The sequence below is a fragment of the Mus pahari genome, chromosome 12, assembly GCF_900095145.1.
Source record: "Mus pahari chromosome 12, PAHARI_EIJ_v1.1, whole genome shotgun sequence".
NCBI classification, from domain to species: Eukaryota; Metazoa; Chordata; class Mammalia; order Rodentia; family Muridae; genus Mus; species Mus pahari.
The window spans coordinates 19,575,365-19,586,703 of record NC_034601.1 but is presented as its reverse complement, the minus strand read 5'-3'; positions in this window follow the sequence as shown (position 1 = coordinate 19,586,703).

Here is an 11,339-nt window from a genome sequence, read left to right as displayed (position 1 = left end):
CAGGAAAGTGTCCAGTTTCCAATTTCTCTCCATCTTTAGCAACACGTGTATTACTAGTTTTGTTTGTTTTCTGGATGACCATTGATGGCAAACCTCTCTCCATGTGAATGTAAACTGTTAAGTGTTCTATTTGGAGAAATGTCTACTTCCATGCTTTGCCTGCTTAAAGTCTGGGTTGTGCATTGTTGAATTGTGTTTTTAGAAGTATTTTCTATATATACCCTACCAGACTTGTACTTTGAAAATCTGTCTTTCCACTCTGTAGGTTGTCTGTTCCAACTTCATCCTTCTTTATTTACTCTTTTTTCACTCTTATTTTCTTGTGCTTCTAAGAGCACATGTACTTTTAAATTTTGATAAAGCCCAACTTAGTTATTATTTTGTTGCCTATTTGTTGCAAGGTTTAATCCCAGACAATGAAGTCTTATTTTTTTTCTGACTTTTTCCTTCTAGGAGCTCATATGTTTTGTTCTTCTGTTTATGTTTGGGATACATTTTTGAGTAAAAATTTATATATGGTATAAATTAGGGTTCCCAAGTCACTTAAACATGTAGATATGCTGACATCATTTTTTTAAATTACTTTTTCCTATCATGTGGTCTCTGTGAAAAGTCAGTTTATGAGGGGTCCTTTCCTGGATTTCCAGGCTTACTTAGTTGACCTGGGAATATATTTGGTGGTGCATACTATCTTAACTACTTTGGCTTTTGACTGACCTTGAGATCTGTCTTCCAGATCTGCTTAAAGTAGCTTTGCTTATCTGGCTCTTTTCACTTTCTTTCTTTCCTTCTTTCTTCCTTCCTTCCTTCCTTCCTTTCTTTTTTGTATATATTTCTATTTCATTAGATATTTTCTTTATTTACATTTCAAGTGTTATCCCCTTTCCTGGTCTCCCTCCAAAAGTCCCCTCCCCTCTCCCCACTCCCCTCCCCCTGCTTACCACCCCACCCACTCTCACTTCCTGGCCCTGGCAGTCCCCTACACTGGGGCATAGAGCCTTCACATGAACAAGGGCCTCTCCTCCCATTGATGACTGACTAGGCCATCCTCTGCTGCATATGTAGCTGGAGCCATGAATACCACCATGTGTATTCTTTGGTTGGTGGTTTAGTCCCTGGGAGCTCTGGGGGTAATGGTTAGTTCATATTGTTGTTTTTCCTATGGAGCTGTAAACCTCTTCAATTCCTGGGGTCCTTTCTCTAGTTCCTCCATTGGGGACCCTGTGCTCAGTCCAATGGATGACCGTGAGCATCCACTTCTGTATTTATCAGGCACTGGCAGAGCCTCTCAGGGGATAGCCATATTAGGCTCCTGCCAGCAAGCACTTGTTGGCACCCACAATAGTGTCTGGGTTTGGTGATTGCATATGGGAAGGATCCCTAGGTGGGGCAGTCTCTGACTGGACTTCTTTCAGTCTCTGCTCCACACTTTGTCTCTGTAACTCCTTCCATGGATATTTTGTTTTCCCTTCTAGGAAGAATTGACATATTCACACTTTGGTCTTCCTTCTTCTTGAGTTTCATGTGTTTTGCAAATTGTATCTTGGGTATTCCGAGCTTCAGGGCTAATATCCACTTATCAGTAAGTGCATATCATGTGTGTTCTTTTGTGATTGGGTTACCTCACTCAGGATGATATCTTCCAGTTCCATCCATTTGCCTAAGAATTTCATAAATTTATTGTTTTTTATAGCTGAGTAGTACTCCATTGTTCTATTTAGACGTTTGGAGCAACTGCTGATTTTTGCAAAGAAGCTATCTAACCTTTGGAAATGGTCTCCAATAAATCTTTAGACTGGTTTAGGGAGGGTTGGCATTTTAATATGTAGTCTTTCTTGTGACTTTTAGATTGATTCATTTTATTTTATGTGTTTGAGTATTTTTGTCTGCATGTGTATATACATGGAAGAGGGCATTGGGTGCCTCCTGGAACTAGAGTTAGATCACGAGTCATGGTCAGGGTGGTGGGAACTTAACCCAGGTCCTCTGTAAGAGTACCAAGTACTCTTAACCACTGAGCCATCTCTCCAGCTCCTTAATATTTAATCTTTCAATCCATGAAAATAAAATATAATCCACTTCTTAGCATTTTTTAAAATTGTGACTTGTAGTTTTCTTAGTACAAACAATTATGTAGTTTGTTAAATTTATTCCTTAAATATTTTATTCTTCCTGTTGTTATTATAAAGAAAATAGTTTTCTTTTAATTGTTGGAGATTTCATTACCAGTACACAGAAATACAATGAAGTGTTATTCTGCAAACTTACTAGGATTTGTGTGTGTGTGTGTGTGTGTGTGTGTGTGTGTGTGTAAGGTTTTCCTATCTGAAAGATCATGTCATCTACAAGAAGAAATACTTTTACTTCCTCTTCTTCAGTCTGAATATACTTTAATTTTTTTGCTAAATAGTTCTAAGTAAGAATTCTAGTGCACTGAATAGAAATGGAGGATGGGCATCACCCATTGGTTCTTTATCTTAAGAACTCATTCAGTGTTCTGTCATCTTGTAAAACATTAGCTGTGCACTTTCTTGGATGCTTTTTATTAGCCTGAAAATGTTCTCGCCACTCCTAGATGGTTGAGCTTTTTTTTTTTTTAATTTATAGTGAAATACTATTATTATTACTTTTCTATGAATATTGAAATGATCTTCTTTATTCTATGAATATAATTTTCATATGTTAAATCGACCTTGCACCTCTGAGGTGGCTCTCATTTGGCTTTGATATATAGAATACTGTTTCTGTATTGTTAGAATATGTTGTTGACTAATTTATTTCCTATAATGAATAAACAGGGTCAAACAGCAGAAAGACAATATACCTTTTGAGTCATGCAACTTCTCCTCTATATTTATTTAAGCATTGGAGAGAGTTGTTCTCTTTTTAGCATAGTATCAATTTATCATTTAACCATATGGAAATGTTTTTAATTGATGTATGAAGGGCTTTCTAACTGCCAAAGTCAATGCATACTTTAGCCCTTTCTTTCTTGGCTTTCTGTAGCATTCTACAGTTTACCACTTCCTTCCTCTTTGAAACTTTCAAATCTTTAGTTGTCTTTTTATCTTTTTTATTATAGCATGTTGGTCTTCTTTGAGCATACTTCTTTTCCATACTTTCAAATACTGGTGGCCCTTAAGATTCTGACTTTGATGCACTTCTCATATTAAATTTAGTCTAAGGAATGTCATAATCTCTCAGATTTTATTTCTACCTGTATATTGACGAATGTTGGATTGTTAACATTTTTTATGTCCATCCAGTTGTATCCAGCCACCTCTGGAACATCTTTTTTTATTTTACTCAAAATAGATTTTCTTCATACAACATATTCCGATGATGTTTCCCCTCCCCCTACTTCTCCCAGTTTCTCCCCACCCCTCTTCTAGCTGGATCTGTCTCTCATCAGAAAACAAACAGGTGTCTAAGGAATAATAATAAATATGATATAAGATAATATAAAACCAAACTGGTTGGAATAGAATAAATCATCCAAACAAGAAAAATAGCCAGAGAAAAAGCACAAAACCACATATGGCTATGTACAGAGTCACACACACATATTTGCACACACAGGAATCCTATAAAAGCACAAGCCTAAAAGCCACAATACATGTACACAAAATACCTGTAAGTTTAAAAAACAAAAACAAAAACAAGAAAAGCCCCAAGTTAACACTAGAAGACAAAACCTGCAAAGATGTAGGTGAGTTCATTTCTTGTAGGCCATCTACTGCTGGCCATGAGGCCAATCTTTAGGAGGAGTTGGTTTCCCTATTAAGACTCCGCTGGAGAAAACTAATTTCTTATTTGCAAGTGCATATCAATTGGCAATAGCTTCTGGACTAGGGATGTCCACTTCTCTTTTCAGCCCTAAGACTTTATCTGTTGTGGAAATGTATAGGCTCTGTGCATGCTGTTACAGTCTCTTGGAGCTCATACTCACATCAGCCCTATAGTGTCTGGAAGGCTGATTCCTTGGTGTTCTCAGTCCACTCGGGCTGTTAAACTCTTTCCATTTCCTCCTCTGCAGGGTTGCCTGAGCTCCAAGGATTTGCTAGAGACATACCCTCTAGGGCTGAGTCCTCCAAGTTCTCTTTCTCTCTGTGTATTGTCTAGCTGTGGGTCTCTCTGTTTTTGTTTTGTTTTGTTTTGTTTTGTTTTGTTTTGTTTTGTTTTGTTTTTACCATCTCTGGCAGGAGGAAGCATCTCTGATGTTGGCTAAACAAGGACCCAATCTGTAAGCAGAATATCATTAGGAGTCATGTTATTGCTCCTTTTACTTTAGATTCTTAAAGAACAGTAATATTTGTTTTTTTTCCCCCTAGATCTCTTACCTATATAGTCTCATATTCTTGGCCATTCAAGCAGTATCATGTATAGGTTTCAACTTGTGGAGTGGGCCTTAAATCAAATCAAGTATCTGTTGGTTACTCCCCAAAACTGCATATGTACGGCACCGGCATATCTTGCAGGCAGATCACCATTGTAGATGGAAAGGTTTGTAGCTGGGTTTGTGTTTAATTTTCTTCTCTGGTAGCATATAGATGACCTTGTAATATCATGAATATTAATTTGAGAAGGTGAAGGCTCTATGCAGGCACGAGCTCTACTTCTCCATGTTCAATGACTGGTGTAGCTGTTGACTTTATCAATAGCGTTATTGTGGAGATCCACCACTAGCCTTGACAGTAGCCTGGGTGGTTTCCTGAGCATCTTTATTTAAAAATTCCACAGGCTTCTTAATAGGAGATGTCAAAGCAACACGATGAAGCTTCCTAACCTCTGTAACTTGTTCTTCCAGCTTAGAAGAGATCAGAAGCCAGAAAAAAAAAATTAAGCAGTTTCCAACAAGGGGTTACAAATGTCTCTATTGGTTAAAGGCAATTGAGTGTGTTGCCTCTTCTTTAGAAAGAGATGCAGAAAGATCAGACACAAATGGCTGATTAAGAAAGACTGAGAAGAGAGAGGCAGAGCTCAGGGCCTTAGCACTTAGCTCCCTAGATGATTGGACTGTATCAAGGTATGATGAATGCTCACATGCACCAAGGAGCATGTGGTTTGGTGTCTCTGGTGGGAGACGGCAGGGGTCTAGGTGGAGGCAAGAATTTGAAGTGCTTTGAATGTCACATGGAATATTTGACACTGTGTGTGCAGGTGGCAGGATTCAATCCATACTGTAAAAATACTTAAGACGTGCTATGCACCTATGCTTTATATGGTTCTTTTTTTTCTTCTTCTGTTTTTAAAAGGATTTACTGGGTGAGTAGCATTCCACTGGAAAAATGTACTGCATTTTCTTTATTCTTTTGTTGAGGAACATCTAGGCTGTTTCTTTTTTTTTCTTTTCTTTTTAAACTTATTTTATTAGATATTTTCTTCATTTACATTTCAAATGCTATCCCGAATGTCCCCTATACCCTCCCCCCACCCTGCTCCCCTGCCCACCCACTCCTTGGTCTTGCAAACTTTATCTAGGGTGTTTCTAATTGCTGGCTATTATGAATAGAGTGCAACAAGCATGGTTGAGCAAATGTGTCTGTGGTAGAGTGAAACATCTTTGGGGGATAGGCCCAAGATGCCCAAGCTGGGATCTTGACGTAGATCTATTTCCATATTCCTGACGCATCACCACACTGATTGTCATACTGCCTGTACAAGTTGCAGTCTCACCCTCAACGGATGAGTGTTCCCCTTACTGTTGTATCATGACAGCATGAGCTGTCATCTGTGTTATTGATCTTAGCCATTCTGATGGACGTAAGAGGAAATTGCGAAGTTGTTTTGACTTTCATTCCCCTGATGACTGAGGATTCTGAACATTTCTTTAAACATTTCTCGGCCATTTGAATCTTCTCTTTTGAGAGTTATGTTTAGATCTGTACCCCAGTTTTTAATTGGGCTGTTTGTTTTCTTGATACCTGAGATTGTTTTCTGTTTAGTTATTTATGTATTTTGGATATTAGTCCTCTATCAGATGTAAATGGATAGAACGAGGAAAAGTTACCTTGAATGAGGTAACACAGAACAGGAGAACCCAGTCTGATCAGTGCTTTGCTCAGCCATCATCGGAGAAGCCTCCCCTGCAGCTGACGGGAGTACAGAGACCCACAGCCCAACAGTTTGCAGCCAGTGAGACACCACGGAACTCTCAGCTCTAAAAGGGATGTCTCCATGGAACCCCTCCCCTCGGGGCTCAGGAAGCACTGCAGAAGAGGCAGCAGAAAAAGTGTCCTTTGGCTGTGAGTGTAGGGGTTTGTGGAAGCTAGAAGAAACTGTTACATCCTCCTTACAGGAAGTGGTAAACTGTGAATCATGGGTACTGAGAATGGAACTCCAGTCCTCTTCAAGTGCTGCAAACACTCTTAAGCCAGCTCTCCATCTCCCCATTTCCTATTGATTTCCTTCATTGATAATTTCATATGTATATAGTGCATTAAGGTAAGGTAGTGACAAATCCTAACAACAGAAAGGCTGTTGCAGGAGGATTGTGAGTTTAAAGTAGGCCTCTTTTACACAATGAGTAAAAGGCTAAAGTGTGAGGGGGTAACCCCCTATTTTTAAAGAGAAGTAGTTTCCCTCCTGCTTATGTCCCAAAGGCAGGGGGGAAAATACACATTCACGAACAGCATCAATATGTGTTTTTATAGTGATAACCTATATAGATAAGGTGTTAAAGTCTTCTATCTATACAAATATTTACACAAACACCTAGAGCCCATCCTACCTGCCTTTGGAGGCCTGGTAAGGTGAGATCTCAGACTTGCTCTCGCTGACCTAGAACTGAACAATTCTTCTGTAATGGGCATGACCATGGCCAACTTCTTTAATAAAAGAAAATTCTATGGTGTAAACAAACAAACAAACAAACAAACAGAGACAGACAGACAGACAGACAATCCAGATCTTACTGGGTACCTTAGAATCAGGGAAAGGTCAAAGGTCTTGGGAGTTTGCTTGACATTCTCTGGGATGGATAATTCTTATAATTAAAATTAACAAAGGGCTGCTGTGGTAGTGTCTGCCTTTAGCCATCAGTAAACAAAGGCAGGGGCATCTCTGTGAGTTTAAGGCCAGCATGGTTTACATAGGCCATTTCAAGCCAGGTAGTGCTATACAGTGAGACCACCAGCACCACCAGCACCACCACCACCACCACCACCACCACCACCACCACCAAAACAGAAATCAATAAAGCATCATTAGACACCAACTTGCTGAAGTTCAGTCTTCCCTACTAAAGGAGTGTCTTTTCCTTTGCTATGGCATTGCACTTGCTGAAGCAGAAATGTGTGTCACTATGTCCCAAAGGCAAAAATATATACATTAAACAAACAGGAAAAAAAGACAAAAGAAAAACCCACCAACAGTCATGCACTGCAGGTGTACAGATTGTCCTCCAGCCGGCCTCTCTGTGCCGACATCCTGTGAGGTTGCTGCATCTGGAAAGGGCAGGGGAGAGAGAAAGACTCCCTCAGGGAGCAGAATTCAACCTTTTTAAAAATTTGTCATAATCTTGTCAGGGCCTCCTTGTCCTCAGACTAAGTCTTCCCTCTTTGGGAGCAATCTCTCCCTGTCAGCTGTCACACCTCCAGTATAGATGCCCTCTTGCCACTTTCCTAGGTGGCCTATGAACTCTTGAAGGCAGAAACTGTGGTACCCTGTACTGAACAGAGCCTCCCTTGAGACAGCAATCTGCAAAGCATTTCTTCACTGATGTGACATAAAGCACTAACTTTTGGAGAGTGGGTAGAAAATTCTAGAATTTCTATTTATGCTTACCTTTTAGCCAGAAATATAAAAGAAGCCAACATTTATTATTTCTTAAGGCTGAGATTAGAGAGTTATATACATACAAAATATAAAACTATAATATAAAATTATAATATAAAAATATAAAATGAAAAAAGTCTTGGTATGACTATTTGTTTTTTGTTTTTGTTTTGCTCTCTTGATTAAAAATATTTGGAGATCACAGTTTCAGTGATGAGCTAATGATTATTGCTTGAAAAATCAGTAACTCAAGAGTTTAAATTTAAATAGGAAAACCTAATGCCTAAGAAAAATATAGGGTATTTGTTTTAACCAATAAGCAAATATACATACTATGCCCAGCTTGTATATTAAAGATTGCATACAGGGTCCTGAGAGTTATTTTGGCTCACAAAGATCATTCTCTGTGCAAGGATGGAGAAGGATTTTGAGGAAGCTGAAATTCTTTTTTTTTTTTTTAATTTCAAATTTTTATTTTTTCCATTTTTTATTAGTTATTTTCTTCATTTACTTTTCAAATGCTATCCCCAAAGCTCCCTATAATATCTCCCTGACTGCTCCCCAACCCACCCACTCCTGCTTCCTGGCCTTGGCAATCTCCTGTACTGGGGCATATGATCTTCGCAAGACCAATGGCCTCTCCTCCCATTGATGGCTGACTAGGCCATCCTCTGCTACATATGTACTAGAGACACAGCTCTGGGGGGTACTGGTTAGTTCATATTGTTTTTCCTCCTATAGGGTTGCAGACACCTTTAGCTCCTTGGGTACTTTCTCTAGCTCCTCCATTAGGGACCCTGTGTTCCATCCAATAGATGATTGTGAGCATCCTCTTCTGTATTTGCCAGGCACTGGCATAGCCTCACAAGAGAGAGCTATATCAGGGTCCTGTCAGCAAAATCTTTCTGGCATATTCAATAGTGTCTGGGTTTGGTGGTTGTATATGGGATGGATCCCCAGGTGGGACAGTCTCTGGATGGTCCTTCCTTCCATCTCAGCTCCGAACTTTGTCTCTGTAACTCCTTCCATGGGTATTTTGTTCCCCATTCTAAGAAGGAGCGAAGTATCCACACTTTGGTCTTCTTTCTTGAGTTTCATGTTTTGCAAATTGTATCTTGGATATTCTAAGTTTCTGGGCTAATATCTGCTTATCAGTGAGTGCATATCATGTGTCTTCTTTTGTGATTGGGTTACCTCACTNAGGATAATATCCTCCAGATCCATCCATTTGCCTAAGAATTTCATGAATTCATTGTTTTTAATTGCTGAGTAGTACTCCGTTGTGTAAATTATCACATTTTCTGTATCTATTCCTCTGTTGAGGGACATCTGCGTTCTTTCCAGCTTCTGCCTATTATAAATAAGGTTGCTATGAACATAGTGGAGCATGTGTGCTTATTACAAGTTGGAACATCTTCTGGGTACATGCCCAGAAGAGGTATTGCTGTATCCTCTGGTAGTACTATGTCCAGTTTTCTGAGGAACCACCAGACTGATTTCCAGAGTGGTTGTACCAACTTGCAATCCCACCAACAATGGAGGAATGTCCCTCTTTCTCCACATCCTCGCCAGCATCTGCTGTCACCTGAGTTTTTGATCTTAGCCATTCTGCCTGGTGTGAGGTGGAATCTCAGGGTTGTTTTGGTTTGCATTTCCCTGGATTAAGGATGTTGAACATTTTTTTCAGGTGCTTCTCAGCCATTCAGTATTCCTCAGTTGAGAATTCTTTGTTTAGTTCTGTACCCCATTTTTTTAATGGGGTTATTTGAATTTCTGGAGTCCAGCCTCTTGAGCTCTTTGTGTATATTGGATATTAGTCCCTCATCAGATTTAGGTTTGGTAAACATCCTTTAACAATTTGTTGGTTGCCTTTTTATCTTATTGACAGTGCCTTTTGCCTGACAGAGGCTTTGCAATTTTATGAGGTCCCATTTGTCGATTCCCGATCTTACAGCACAAGCCATTGCTGTTCTGTTCAGGATTTTTCCCCTGTGCCCATATCTTCGAAGCTTTTCCCCATGGAAGCTGAAATTCTAATGGTAGTAGCATAATATGACTTAGGAGGCAGGCTATGGAGAGATGGGTGCTCCCTTACTTCTGGCAATGAAATTGGACACCACTTTTTTCTTAACAAATGAATCAAGGCTTTTAAAATAATTGAAACAGATCTGGAAGGGCCTAAAGACATTGGGAAAGAGAACAAAAAAAAAAAAAAGAAAGAGACCCCCCCCCCCCAAAAAAAAACCTGAATGAAAACCTCTGGTCTGGCAAGGCCATCTTTGAAGTTTAAAGATTTGTGTAGCTATTTACCCAGAAGCATGATAATCATGTTATGTCTAATACTAACAGTCATATTCAACCCTAGAGCCAGTCATATTTAACTTTTGATACATGTTTTATAACAAGTCAATGTAGCATGAGCCAAACATTAAATTTGATAGGCAGACACAGATGTAATTACATTGTAAGTTTGTACTATAAAATTAGAATGGGTCATCCAGAGTGAGTCTATCAGTAGGAGGCCACCTAGGAAAAGCCTGCCTGGAGAAGACGGGGTTGTAGAAGTGCACGCCCACCTCAATCCCAGCATTCAGGAGCCTGCTCAGGTGGATCTATGATTTGGAGGCTAGCCTGGCCTACAGAGTGAGTTCTGGGACAGCCAGGTCTACACAGAGAAACCCTGTCTTGAATCACCGGAAAGAGGGGGAGGGTGTTGGTCAGGTGTAGATTAGTGTGGCCACCACAACATCAGAGCAAGTAGCCATCCCCTCAAAATCCACCTTGTCCCGCCGGATGGAGTCATGTGGCCTCTGTTCCTGGCCTGCCCCTGAGTTTAGGAGTTTCCTGCTGCCATAGTTCCCTTTTCCATAGTGTTATGTCAATGTGGTCAAGCCATGCTGCTGAGTTTTGTCCCCAGCCTTCAGCTGTTGGTTGATCCTTTTAAGAACTCAAGGTGTTTTCTCTCAAGAGAACCATGATCGGAAATACTATCATATCTGTATATGGGTTTTTCTGTGAAAACAGGACATGCTGGTTAAGAGGGCTTTTGTGTTGGGTGAACCTATCAAACTTTTACATTCCCATGGGCAATATATACAAGAGAGGGACAGTGATATTGGATTCTTGTCAGCTCTTGCTATTGTTAGCTTTTAGAAATGATTTCCTATTAATGACTCAAATAGAAACACATCAACCATAGTGTGCTTTGTTTTCCTTCCTAAATGAGCATCTCATATATTTGTTTGCCATCCATGCATCCTCTAGGATGCCGCACTTATTCATAGTGTAGGTACATTTTGAACAATTAGACAAGTTTCTTACTCCTGAGTTCTGAGTGTTCCTTATATGCAGACAGAAATGCCTTCTTAGATATGACTAGCAAGAGTCCCTGTTCTTTACCTTGCTCTTCTCTCTTAAGAGAATTTTTCATAAAGTAATTCATTTAGCTTAGGTTAACTTTTTATTCCTATTCATATTATATTTTTACTTCTCTATCAAAAGTCTTCTCTTAACAGCCCATTTTGAGTTAATGTTTATATGATGTGAAGTGGGTTCATGCATTT